General features: G+C 54.6%; 1 protein-coding gene across 2 annotated transcripts in view; it reads right to left on the reverse strand.

The window, feature by feature from the left end:
• Positions 1-14,089, reverse strand: part of Syn3 (synapsin III) — a 427,730-nt gene that overhangs the window by 99,060 nt on the left and 314,581 nt on the right. The gene's annotated exons all lie outside the window — the stretch shown is intronic.

Here is a 14,089-nt window from a genome sequence, read left to right on the forward strand (position 1 = left end):
CTCTCTGGGGCTTTCACAAGGGAACTGATGCCATTGACCATCTCCTCACAGTCTGATCACTTGGGAAAGTCCCCTTCTCCAAAGGCATCAGCTTGGGGTGAGGACTTCGACACACGTACTCGGGGGACACAGCCTTCCTTCCAGAGCGCTCCTCGTGGGCTCTGGCTCTGCTCATGGCTGTGTGAGACGCGTCTCTCCTGCTGGGTTAGAGGCTCTGGGAGGCTCTGGTCCCTGACACCACGCAGGCTTGACATTTTGTCTCTGCTGTTTCGGTGGCAGTATGATGTCAGGCGCGGCTCCCATCTCGTGCGTCCTCAGTGAGGTCATATAACAGAACCGATCCCAAGGCGGGGTGGCGGGAACTCGGGGGACTCACCACGTCTCTGGCAGGTGCCAGCAGCACAGGGCAGACCCTCAGCCAGCGTCTCCTCGATCCTGCCCCTGGGGCCGTGGGCGCCTCTCCTTCCTCCCCAATCTCCCACAATGCCTTGCAGAGAGCAAGTGTGTCACATGATGCTTGCGGAGTGGATGAAGGGAGGCTTGTTGAAGTCCCTGAGATGGACTCAAGGACATTAAACTAGCTGAGGGGGAGGAGGGAGGAGGGGGGACCCTGGAGGGGACTTTGCCATCCTACTGGGATGCAAGACAGGAGGAGAAGAAAGGCAGAGTCGGGGTGGGGGAGGCGTGGGAGTCGGGGAGGCCCAGAGGAAGGCAGTGGGTGGGCCTCGGGGTGGGCCCTGCAGGCAGCTCGGGACCTCTGCGCCCCGGGGTGAGTGGGCGAGGCCTGGAGCAGACAGCTCCTGGGAAGCAAGTGTGATCCAGAAGGTTCCGCGGGAGTCTGTGCGAGGGGCTCATGCTGGAGGCTGATCCTGGGTCAGGGTCGCACAGCACAGGGCAGGCCTCAGCGGGTCAGAAGCCAGGCGGCCGACATCCCGTCCGCGAGAGCAGACATCTCTCAAGCTGGGGAGGCTCTGTCACTTACGCAGCCTACAGGATGACGGCGGAGTCACCTAGGGGGTCCACCATGACGGGCGGATGCCATCACTCGCATCATTCAGGGTGTCAACGGGATTTCCATGAGGAACAAGCAAGAGGGTCGTGTACACGGGCAAGGAACTCCCGGCTGCTCAAAAGGGGACTGGAATTTGAAGAATGAGCCCTTGTCCCACTGAAGGGAACAGAGAGGGGGATGTTTCACAACAGGGAACAGCATATGCAAAGAGGTGAGCAGGAGAGAGCCTGGTGCACTTAGGGACAGCCACAGGAACGGCACCGGCATTGCGAGCACTCCACCCGCTCGGCCCCACCATGAGCTTCACGTGGGGATTCAGTCAATGCTCAAATGACGCAGTCTGCGGGAGTGCTGTGACCTCTGCTTTATAGATGAGAAGGAGGCTCAGAGTGTTAAGTGATCTCTTTAAGGTCACAATGATAAGGAGTGGTAGAACTGGCACACGGGACAGGCAGACAGTGTGACCAAGGTGGTGCGGCTTAGCCGGAGGGGATGAAGCATTCGGCCAGAGGGACGGAGCAGGACGGTGATAAAGGAAGGCACTTGGATTGTGCCCTGTAGCAATGGGGAGCCACTGATGGTCTCGGCAGGAGGGTGTTGAAGGTCAGCGTGGCACAGGGGGAAGATATTTGGAGATCTAGCCAGACCAACCGGAGGCTCTTCCCAGCTGGATACCCATGGCCTACCTGGAGCTCAGGTTCACATTCCAAAGGGACATGGTTATGCGGCTTCACAAGCTTCTTCTAGAAGACAAGGTCACTCCCTGGCCCTGTGACAGGGCTGTGCTGCCCACATCACATTTTGTGTCCTCAGTGCCTGCCTCTCGGCTCTCTCTATGTTCCCGGGATTGCTGGATACTTTTCACCTCTTTATTCCAGTGCTAGCTGGGGTTCCTTTTGTGCCCTAGGGGTGTAGGCCAGTCCTGGGGTCCTTGAAAAGACATTCCGGGAAATTCTCAATGGAAACTCTCCCACCAGGTGTAACCCAAGGCAAATGCCTGCTTCCTCTTTCCTGTGCTGCCTTGCCTTGGTCCTCACTTGACCTGGGCTGACCCTGCCTGGCCACCAGTGGACATGCCCACCAGTCCCAGCTCTGGGACTGGCTGTGTCACTTTGGGCCAGTCACTGTACATTTCCAGGAAGCACCTGAGAGGGAGGAGGTTGTACTGGACAATCCAGACAATCTCCTGCAGCTTTCTAGAACGTTGATTCCAAGTGTCTATTTCATTCATCAGCCCGACTTTTGTTTGTAGATCCAGGCTCTGCTAGGTGCCAGGTACCACCCTGTGAGCTAGGCAGGCCCTGGCTCTCATTCCAGGGGCTCATTCCATTGAGGCTCCAGGTGCCAGCACCCAGGAAGGGTTAGGATGTGGGTCAGACCCGAATGAGCTTTTCATCCAAATTTACCTCCTTAAGGGGAGGCCTGGGCCAGCTGAATGTGCACAGGGGTCTTCTGAGAGAGTGTCCCCTTTACTCTCTGCCACTACTGCACCAGGCCCCGGCTTCTTTGGAGTATTGCTTCCAGGTCACCCTGTCTGGTAAGATAGTGGTGAGGTGGAGCTGGCCGGGCATGCCCACCAGGGGGCGGCGGTCCAGCATACTCCCAAGCAGCCAGGGTCATTGGGAAAGAGCGCCCTCTGTTGGCAGGGAGGGGAGACCTTCATCTCTCCAGGGGCCTCCGGTGGGCCTTATCTCAGCCCAGGTCTGGTCCTTCTGGAAAGTCCTTGGGAGATGCAGGAGTTGGGGCCACGGGAGGAAGAGCATCTGGGCAAAGGAAAATGGCGTGACATATTGCTTTCTTCAAGCCAGCAAAGCTTTCCAACGCGTGTCCCAAGGTGTCCTGTCCCCGTCTACATTGGGTGGTCTCCTCTGGGCCCGTCCATCAGAATCTTGCTGGGTTGAATTCGCATGGTCTCCTTGCCTGTTATCCTCATTCTTACAGCTGGGACCACGTCCAGGCCATGCTGGACTTCCTGGTGCCCACACATGACCTTGCCCAGAGTCAGGATCAAAGTTCTTCCTCGAGTGAACGAAGCTTATCTAACCCTAACTTGAAGCCGACTGTATTACTCGGTACCAAGGCCCCGGTAAGGGCATCGTGGGGCATTGACTCTGTCTTCAAAGATGTGGGAATGGCAAGAGGCGCCAGCGAGGTGCAGTTCCAGATGCCCCCGTGTGTGTGACCGAAGGAAGGACTGGGATTGCATTCACATCTCATGCTGCCCCAAAGACGACCATCCTGTGCACACGACTGGAAGGACAGGGGAGAAGATGGGAAACCCAGATCTGGCGGGGCCAGGTGCCTACTGCGGAAAGCCGTGGCCTTTAATCTGGGTTTTACTTCACTTCCATCCCTAACCAGGGAGGAAGCAGTGAGTCTGGGGGTCCACCCAGCGGGACGAGCAGATTCAGCCTGTTTCTCTGCCACCCTCCTTCAGGCCCTTGGCGGTGCCACCTGGCGCCTCCACCTTCCCGGCTGGAGCTCCGGCAGAGGGGAGAGCGGGCAGAGCCTTTGGAGAGGCCCAGTCTCCTTTCATCCCAGCCCTGGCTGAAGCCAGCCCGGGAACAAGTGAGGAGCCCCTCTGGAAGGAAGTGATTCAGAGACCGCGATGGCCCGATGGCCCGGCGAGCGGGCGGCTGCCGTGACTCACAGCCCGTCAATGGGGGGATTGTCTGTGGAGACCGAGAATACCAAAGCTCTTTTCTTTCCTTCCTTCCTTCGTTTCTTATTTTTTTTCTTTCTTTTTCGCCTCCTTTTGGTGCGATGAGCAACCTCAGAGCTGCCCAGCAACACGTGTTTCTCATTATCGGCTCCAGCAGCCACCTTGGGGGACGGGGAGAAGACAAGACAGAGGAGGGCCCGGGACACATGGGTGGGTGGGAGGTCTCCCTTGAATTGCTCATCAACACCAACGTCCTCAGAGAGCACCTGGAATTGTCAAGAAGAGAACGTTGGGTCATGGAGAAAGCTTCGAGTACATCTGTTCAAATACCTTTGTCTACAGATGGGGAACCGGAGGCCCCCCGAGAGGCTCTGAATGACCTGACAGATGTCCCACAGCCGGGCTGCATCTGGCATCTTGCTGTAGTGACTGCAGTTTGACAAGAGATTTTTTTTTTTTTTCATAAATTGTAAAAGGTGAGCGACTGTCCCCGACTTTGGTTCTAAATCAACAACTGGTCCTTTTCCTTTGTCTCCCCGTCTAGGGAGACTGTTCTGCTTAAGGTCATCTGCAAGGACAATCACGAAATCTGAAGCGCTTCTTGCAGTTCTCCCTGCTCGGCTACCTCTGTAGAGTGGGACATGGCTGCCATCCTCTTCCAGATGTCACCACTCTGTTCCCCTCCTCCCTCTCCAGCTTCTCGGTTTCTGCTTCTTTGGCTCCTCCTGTGGCACCTCGAATGTCTGAGGTCCACAGGGCTCCGTCTGAGGTCTTTTCTTCTTATTCACATCCACACTCAGGGTGTCAGGGGTCACCTGTCGGTTCGGGACTCCCAGATCTCATCTGCAGCCCGTCCATCTTCCCTGAGCCGCAGATGTGGACACACTTGCATCCTCAGAGCCTTCTTGGGACACCCTAAGTGGAGGCCCCATTTCCCTCCAAAGCTCTTTGGCTACTTTGATTTTATTGCCCAGCAACTATAAAACCAGTCTGGTGAGTGCCCCAAACCACAGAGTCTTTGGCGTCTTGAAGACCTGGCGGGGCCTGACTCCCAGTCACACTGTTTACCTAGCCATCGGACCCTGACCAAGTTACTTGACTTTCTAATTTCTTGGTCTGTAAAATGGAGATGATAGCAGCACCTGCTTTGCAAAGCTCATGAGTGACATGAGCAGACACCTGGCAAATAGCACATGCTCCGTTAATGCTGAGCTATTACTTTTCTTGGGTATCTCAGCATCCTCCCCACCAGAGCCACACTAAATTGGCACCGTTTGTTTCTCAAACACAATAGCCCTTGTGTGACTGCAGGCTATTCTGGTTTAGGATGCACTTGGTACCACGCACTCTGAGGCCAACTCTGCACTTCCCAGGTGGGCTTCACCTGCCGTTTCCCTGGGGAGAAGTGAGCAGCTCCTTCCTTTGTTCTTAGGGGGTCCTGTGGTGGCCCTGCCGCAGCGTCATCATGCCGAGCCCTGGCTTCCGCCCCTGTAGCTCATTGCCCCGTGACGCCCTCACAGAAGCCACGTTCTCCCATGGGGCCTCTTGCTTGGTGCCTCTTCATATTCTGCTCTTTCTTCTTGGAAGACCTTTCCCTTCAGGGCTCACTATCCTCGAAAAAGACACCTCTGAGGATCCTTCTGGAAAGCCCAAGTTTGGGTTTCTGTCCCTTCTCCTGTCTTCATAGTGCCTCCCTGAGTTTCTCTAAGGCAACTCCCCGGGCACCGTGAGGAGTCATGTTGTGTTAGCAGAGGGAGATGTAAGGACAGCAGGGCTGGCTTCCTGGGTGTGACCCTGCTCACAGAAGGTCCTGTGCTTGACTTAATGTTCCCCGGTTGCTATCTTGAAATTCCTCATATGTTCACCTTTGAACTTATGTTTTCTAAGTGATAACTGATGGGACAGTGGAATGTGTTTGTGAGCAGAGGGGACGCAGGCAAGATGCATGTCTACGGCTCTTCCTTGCTGCCTCATTTGCATGAGCACAGAATCCCCCTTGCCCAGAAGACCCTCAGAAAGGATGTCAGGAGACAGGCTCCTGCGTCAATAAAAACAAAAACAGCTGACTTGGTTCGCGCAGCCTTTCCGTCATTCTGGCGAGAATGAGAGACCTACCTCTGCGTGAGCTGTGAGATACGAATCCTGTAATTTCCTTGATTCTGCTTTTGAGTTCCGTGTCCTTCTATTTGTATTTAAAATTTGGCATTGCCCAATGTAAAAGTGGACGGTAAAATTCTTGCTAATGTTGTATGATTTTATTTTATGGATGTATTCAACTTACAAGGAAATGAAATTGCAAATAAAAAAACCCCCCAAAACCAACACCATGACAGGCCCAGAGACGGAGGTTGTAGAAGAAAGGAAAAAGTGTTCTATTTGAGTGACCTCAAAGGAATGCTCCCCCTGCTCTTTGAAAAAAGGGACCCTGCCCATGATATGGCCAGCACTCACCGAGAGGGCGGGAAGTGTGTTTGAATGTGAGACCTGGGTGGAGGATATGAAAAGGATCTCAGTGGTCCCCTGGTCACACCTCTGCTTGCGAAGAAGCTGAGATCTAGGGGTGGCCTCAAGGTGACACAAGGAGCCAGCGGGGAAGCCAGGACTAGCCCAGCCTACTGGCAGGGTTCCGTCCTGCACCAGCCTCCTGCACCTGCCGTGTGCTCCCGTGCCACCAGGACCTCACCTTGGAGCTGGAGAGAGGATTTCTCCTCCAGCACAGGGCAGGTGAGACCCAGAGTCTGGCTGGACCAGGACTGTGTTCGGGGACATCAGTGGTCAGGGCTGTGGTTCTCAGAGTTCCTGACCTAGCAGCAGTCTGCAGTCACCTGCTATTCCAACCCCTGCTCCCCTGGGCTTCTAGGACCTTCTGCCCCACCCACGGGGGGGGGGGCTGCCGTCGCAGGGCCCTCTCCACCTTCCTGGCTTTGTGCCCTTGGAGGGTCCCAGGGTTGCTTCTCAGACCTTTGCTCTCCGTTTTCGTCCCGCTCATTCCTTTAGTGACCTCATCTGTCCGAAGCCCTGACAGGTCTCCCTGTGCGGGTGACTCAGGGCTCCAGCTCCTGCCTGGACCTCTCCCTGAATTCCCTCTGCTTACTCAGCCTCTCCACCGCGGTCGGCAGGGGTCACACTGGACCTCCAGACCAAGCCCTCCACTCCCCACCCCGCCCTAGACTGCCTCCCACCCCGGTTCAGGCCGCGCCATCCCCCAGCTGCTGGGGTCAAACCCCAGGGTGGCTCTGACCCTGCAGCATTCATCTGTCACCTCCAATCGGTAACCGCTCCCATCAGGTTCCAATAGGTGACCCCATGGCTCTGCCTGCCAAGGACGTCTAGAACCCCCCAAGGCCCAGCAGCTCCACTTCGGCTTCCCCTTGGTCCTGGTCACCGTCACTTCCTACCTGGGTTATTCCAGTAGCCTCTGACCACTCTCCCGGTGCTGACCTTGACTCTTGCCCCCAGAGTCCTGTCCTTCAAGTGCAGGTCGGGCCCCGCCCCTTCTGCCCAAACCTCCCAGGGGAAAGCAGTTCACATCACACTCACAGCAAGAGAGCCGAGAACCCTGCAGCCTCGGGGACCTCTGGGCCGTGGCTCTCACTTGTCCCCAAGTCCCCTCTCTTCTTCACTCCAGCGTGTGACCCCCTTCTCCTCCTCCAACTCACCAGGGTCTCTCCTGCCTCAGGGCCTTGGTCACCCTCCCCAGGAATGCGCTTTCCCCTGAAATCTGCAGGCTCACTTCCTCCTCATGGAATGTCACCTTATCGTGACACCCTCCCTGGTCCCCTTGTGGACCTGCTCCTCTACCTCGCATCTCTGGTTTTATTCCCACAACATGACCCCGTCCAGCACAGCTTCTGCCTATGTCTGTCCCGTCCCTGGAGAGCAACTGCTTGTTCAGTGCTTGGGGAGTCTGAGCTGCCAGGCTGCGGGCTGGGGTCCAGATCCCTTATGGCCAAGACCAGGTGTGACAATGACCGTGACCCATGAGCTTCTGGGACTTGACATTCAGCCTTGGTTCTGTTCTCTGAGTTGGAAGTCATGCCATCCTTCAAGGTCTGATAAACTCTCCTCTTGGAAGCCTTCCCTGATCCCATCTCTCCTGACCTTGATTGACCTTCACCCTACCAGAAAAGTAAGCAAAATACAGCTGAGCCCCTCCCACGACTGCTCAGCGAGATGGAACAGAACACAGCGAGGAACGCGAACGCGCTGGGTGTTGGGAAGGTGGCCTAGCACAAGCAGAGTAACACGTCACGCCTTCGACCAAGGATCCCCTTCCAGGAGCTTAGCCACAAAACATGGTCAACACACAAAGGCGCGTGTGCCCAGGTGCCGCAGCACGGCTGGCCATCGGCAGAGCCGGGGTGGCACCTCTTAGTGCTGCAGACTCCTCCATGCTGACGGAGACATAGGTCATAGTGTGTGTCAGGTGTAGACAGTGTCAGCTGGTGTAGACAGATTAGCCCATTGCTCGTAAAGAAACAGGAAGGGGGGAAAGCAGGGGGGCGGGGAGGAAGCCGGGCAAGAAGGAACCGGTTGATGTTACTCTGAGGTTTGGTTCTGAGGTGTGGAAATCAGACAAAAAGTCTGCACACGGTGAAAATATCCCTGAGCACGTCCATTATGGACCCCGCACAGAGCCCCGCCATTCTCCCTCCATAGTCCTCTGCCATGGGATCAGATCCTGGGGTTTGGCCTCGAGCCCTGGGTAGGGCAAGGTGAGAAGTTATTTAAAGATGGCAGAACACCTGCGTGCGACTCGGTTCCGGGAGGCAGTGGTCCAGGCCTCCCTTCCCGGACTCCTCTGGAGCAGGAAAGGGAGGGAAGGAGTCCCAGGGTTCCTACAGCTCATCTCTGGCGCCATCTTGGTCTGTTCGGCCTCTGAGCCCACGCACCATGTTTTGAACGCCACCTGACCGCACACAGCTACGTGTGTGACTTTACCCTCCTTTGCTGTGTTTGAACTTCATGTAAGTTCACTTTCATAACGAGTAACGAGATGTTTGAAAAAATGGCTCATAGTCACAGAAATTAGAGTCCACACCAACCATCTCTCCATCAGCTCTTTAAAAAAGTCATTGTTTAGACGTGCTAAGAAGCAGCTATGGGTGATCAGTTCTTAGGTGATCATATTTTCAGTGTCTCTTGGCAAAGGACTGTTTCCCTTCCCTTCCTCTGTCCCCCCTCCCTCCCTCTCTGCCCTTCCTTCTGTGTTCGTCATTGTTAGAAGCTGTAGGGGTCTCAGGCTTTAGCAAGTCCCTTGCAGAACTAATGTCAAGGGATCGGCTGAGCATGACATTAGGACCATCTATAATGCATGCATGGGACACGAAATCGCTCCAGGGGAGTCGAGTTGGGGCGGGGGGCAGGGGTAGGGAGGGGGCTGGGTTCCAGCTTCACGTGGTCCTCTGCTCTTCAGGACCTCGCCATCTGCCCCATGAAAGGCCTCAGTGTTCCCAGCTCTCGCTCACCCACCCCTGGCCTTGCTGCGCTCAGAGGGAGCCTGTGTTTCTAGGAACTGCAAGACTTCCCCGAGTCACCCTCCAGCTTGCCACTCTCCCAGCAGGGTCCTGGGCCACGGGGACACTTATCGAGAAGAGCTGGCCTTCACGGAGCCACACCAGGGTCGCCTTTTGTAGTCTCTCAGAATCCTACCAGGCAGGTAGGGCAACCTGCGTGTCGCAGAGAGCCACCGAAGCCCAGTCCGATTTAGGCTGATTTCCCCTGCAGGCGTGTGGGTCCGGGATTTGAAACCAGGTTCTCAGGACGAGTCCTTCTAGACGCCACCCTTTCCTGCCTCCAGGACCTCTGTGTTGAATGAACCCTGAGTGGACCAGACTCGCCCTTCTAAGGGTCCTTTCAGAAAATATTTCTCATATAAAGTCGGGTGGGTGTAGTGTGCAGGCAGAGCTGAGTCATTCACACTCAGCTTGTCACTGTCACGAGCCAGCAGGTCCGAGAGGGCCAAAGACCTTTGAGGAAGAGGCAAACGGAACCAGGTGGGTAGTTCCAGTTCAGCCAGAGGTGAGAGGGGCGGTGAGGACCCCTGCCCCCTGCAACTGCTAGGGCGGTGGCAGAACTGGTCAGGGTCGAAACAGGGACGATAACAGCCGTAACAGTGGGCACGTTTTTCTCCAGTCTCCATCCTAGCCCTCTTCTGTGGTTACAGAAGTCGAGTCCATGGATTCCCAAAGTCAAGGCTCTATTTCCCCGAGTCATTTTAAGTCAGTTATGGCTATATGATTCTTTTCTGGCAAGTGAGATTTAAGTGGAAGTGTTGTATGACAAATTCTGAGAAAGGTCTTGAGAGGGGACTGACACACACTTTTCCACTCCTTCATCCTTTCCTCCTCCTGGTTGGATGAATACAGGTGTGACGGCAGGGATAGGAGCAGCTATCTGGAGCTACAAGGGCAGGGATATCAGTGTGCACACTGCTTATAAGGAAACTGGAAATGCAATCGATGAAGGCAGCAAACTAGAAGGAGTTTGAGTCTCCAGGTCTTCCTTGAACAGAGCCACCGTACCTCCCCGGCTTGCTTACTTCTGATGCCTAAGTAAAGGTTTCATCGTGTTTAATTAATATACATCATCTTGGTTTCTTGGAAAGAATTTAGAATTGATAATAGGAAGACTTGTTTTACTTCTTTGGCCCTTGCCTTTAGCTCACATGATTCTAAGTTTGTTTTTAAGATAGAAATCAGAACTGAATATAACTCTCTTACACACATTGATTTTTATGGTGAGATATATTTCATAAAAAGGAAGATAGAAAATTGAGAGGTGAATGCCAAAAAGTTTGAGAGGTATGCTCAGATTGTCTTTGGATTTTTGGGTTAAGAGGGAAAAGAAACCTTCATTAATTAATCTAAGCACAAAGAGCGCACACTGGTTCGCAAAACCCACAGGTGCGTCTGGGTGTCAGGAAAATCTGGATGGCCAGTTTCCTGGCTCCTGGCTTGGCCACTGGGAAGGGGTGGGAACTCTCTGGCTCTCTGCTGTCAGTCCTCCCAGGGAAGAACCTGATTGGCCCGTCTGGGTTTAGCGGCTCTCCTTGGAGACCAATCAGTGGTTGCCAGGAAAGGAAACGTGCTCTGCGGGAGAACTGCCTGCAGAATGTGGGCTTTATGCGGCTGTATTGAATGCGCATGTGTGACTTTTGGGACTACTGAAATAGGCCTGTAAGTAGGCAGTGGGGAGGTGGGCACTGTGCCCAGAAGGTGGAGCTGACAGCGCCCCCTGGGGGCTGCCATTGAAGCGGCACCCCCTTTCTTCACTGAAAAGTCTTAACTGGGCCTCTCCAGAAATCTTCACCCAGACTGATTTTAGGTCAGCAAAAGAGTCTCTGCAAAAGAGTTCAATGTAGATAAACTTCCTGTTTTCGTGTGGCCCTGTTTACTTGGCCACTGGCTGAGAAAATACCAGCACTCCAGGTGCTGGACACCCCCTAGTGAAAAAAACCACTAGTTTTCCACAAACGTATCCAGTACAGTACTTTGAAGAACTGTGCAAACAAGGCCTCTGGCCTTGAGCTGGGCTTCACAGAGATGTCCACATTCCTATGATAAGCGAAGTTATCAACTGGGCTCCATGGTAACAGCTGGCAGGGGAGGAAAGAAAGGGGAGAAGAAGCTCTCCCCTTCTCAGGTGTGGTCCTTGAAGGGTTAACATGCCCAGAACAGTGAGAGAAAAGGCTGCTTTTATGTGAACTTCTGCAGACTGTGAGCTTCTGAGCCCATCGGGGTTCAGGGGATTGATTGATTACAGCAAAAGCTGTGCCCTCTGAACCTGGCTGCAGCCAAATAAAACTGTTTCCTGCTGTCTTCGGTGCCCTGCCTCGGCTGTCCCTACAATACGTTTCCAGGAATGATCCTCTAGCCTTGCAGCGCTGCGCAGGTGCAAGAACAAGCTCTGGGTTCAGCCTTGACACCAAGTGGCTGCGTGCACGTCCCCTCATGGCTGTGTGCACGTCCCTTCCTTCAGCGGGTCATAGCTTCTGCATGCCTGGTGACGAGGTTGTTTGGACTCTCTTGAATTAACCCGGTTTTTTTCAAAGCTCTTTTAGTTTGCTGAGGTTCTAGGGGGCCAGAGACCCCCACCAGGTCTTCTTCCCATTCCCTGCAAACCACCCCCCTCTCCTGGACCAACACGCTCACATATGCAACCATGCACACTCATACACACTTGTTCTCACATGCGCGTGGGCACAAGCATGTGAGATGCACAAGATGCACCCCCAGTCCATCTCATCTCTATTTGTATCTGTTATCCGTGTGTATCCATCTAATATTTATCTCTTTATCTTTTTCGTCCATTAACTCATCTTTATCTTCCTCTCTCATCTGGATCCATCCTTCACCTGTCATCGATCTCATCTCTACACTTATTTTCTCTATATCTATTTAGCTAATATATCTCTTATTTATCTCTGTATGTATTTAATTTATATCCGTATCATTGTCTTTCAAATCTCTAGTGTATTATCTTTCAATACCTGTAGGTCAGGAACAAGATTACAGAATTTTATAGAATAAAAAGTAAAGGTCTAAATATCTGTAAGTCAGGAATACAATGATGGAATGATAGGGTTTTATGGAATATCTTTGGATTTGGAGTTACTTTCTCACTCTACAGTCACCCAGCAGAGAAGCCCGCTGTGTGGGGCTGGAGGAGAGGCCCGGGAAGGTTTTCCTGAGTGGACTTTTGGGTCAGGCATCTCCGCCCCTCCCCAAGCTGTCCAGCTTGCCTGCTGCCTGGGGCCAGGGCGGCCCAGTCATCTCTCGCTGGTCCCTGTGATCACTCCACAGGACACTACGCCCCTCTGCCTGGTGAGAAAACAGATTCTCCGCAGCACAAAGCCGTGCTGTCTGGAGCTGGCAGCTTCCTGTGTGGGAACTCAAAGCCACTCAACAGCTCTTTCTTTCTCCCTGTGTCCTGTGAGCTGGGGAGGCAGCCAGCTGGGTGGTTCCCACATTGAGAAACTGGGTGGGGCCTGGGGAGCCCTTTGGCCTTGGTCAAGAAGCCAGACTAAGGCCTCTCCCTGGGAATTCCATATAATGTAGAAATGGTGAGAGAAAGAGGGCTTTGTGGAGTGTCCCTTCCCATCAGGCCACCGACATTGGTTTGGGCAGGAAAAAGTGGCTGCTGTCTTATCAGGGCCCAGGCCCCTTGGTGTGAGAGTGGGGGTCTGGTGTGGACTTCCTCCTGGGTGATGCAAAACAACAGTGGTCCCCCTTCCTTCTCCCAGGAAGTGGAGCACAGTTAGCACAACGAGCAAGGTTTCTTAGGGCCAGGGGTGGGGTGGGGTGTTCTCTGGCCAAGGAGGGTCATGCTGCAAGGGGGGTGCTCTGTGGACATCTGAGGGTGGAGAGAGAGGAGGAGCCGTCCCCACACAGAAGGGGGTTGTGTGGAAATTGTGGAAGGAGGTGGCTTCTCCTTCCTCACGTCCCTTCCTCCAGCCAGGGAGCCAGCTCATGGGTTGTCCCAACAAGACTGGACACTTGGCCCCATGAATCTGCATGCAAAGCTCTGGCTGTGTTGTGATGGTGCACGGAAGAGACCACCGTGTCTCAGTGAGCAAGAGGCACTAGCCACCCAGGAGAGAGGGTGGCCGAGCCCCCAGGCAGATTTGGTACATGGGGAACCAGGCTTTCTGCAGAAAGCCAAGTTTACCTGAGTGTTCTAGGGCCAGCTGGGAACAGGTGCGGAGTGTTCCAGAGGAGAGGAACTAGACCTGCCAAGGCCGTGGGGCAGTGAGAGAGGCTGAGGTCCAGAAGTCCACATCCAAGAATGTGCATGTGAAGGCCCCGGGAGAGGAGGTGAGGTCAGAGAGGCAGGCCCGGGCCTGTACGTGCAGGGCAGGGCTGAGGTGCCTCCTCGAGGCAAGACACCCTGGTGCGCGCTGAGCTAGCTCGAGGAGGGTGGCATGGCCAGGCGTGAGCTTCAGAGTGTGCGCTGTGGCTGCCCTGTGGAGCCGGGTTAAGGGGATAAGACCAGAGGCCACTCTGAGCTCCAGGGCAGAGATGGTGGGGGCAGTGGGATGGATGGACCCAGGCAAGGACAGGCTGGCTGCGGGGAGCACGGGACAGGCAAAAGAAGGGGTCAAGTCTTCTGGGGTTGGTGGTTTAGAAGGGATGGAGATTTTCTAAGCTGTGACTTGCGCCAACTCTGCTGCCCACTGAGCCCTGTGGGACGGCTCTGGAGTCAGGGTCAGCGGTGGGGAGAGCCCAGGAAAGGCCTGGCCCTGCAGATGCCGTGGTCCCCTCGGAGACCCAGGCTGTGGCTTGCGTATTAGTCACCTGTCTTCCCCATGAGAACGGTCGTGTCACCAGGGGGGGACTCTGCTGGTGCTGTTCTCCATTGTATCCCAGGGGCTAGAACAGTACCTGGTGCCCAGCAGCTTCACAGCAGATCTGTGT

This window comes from Marmota monax, unplaced genomic scaffold (assembly GCF_021218885.2).
Source record: "Marmota monax isolate L192 unplaced genomic scaffold, Marmota_monax_Labrador192_F-V1.1 WCK01_AAM20220418_F8-fsc00051, whole genome shotgun sequence".
NCBI classification, from domain to species: Eukaryota; Metazoa; Chordata; class Mammalia; order Rodentia; family Sciuridae; genus Marmota; species Marmota monax.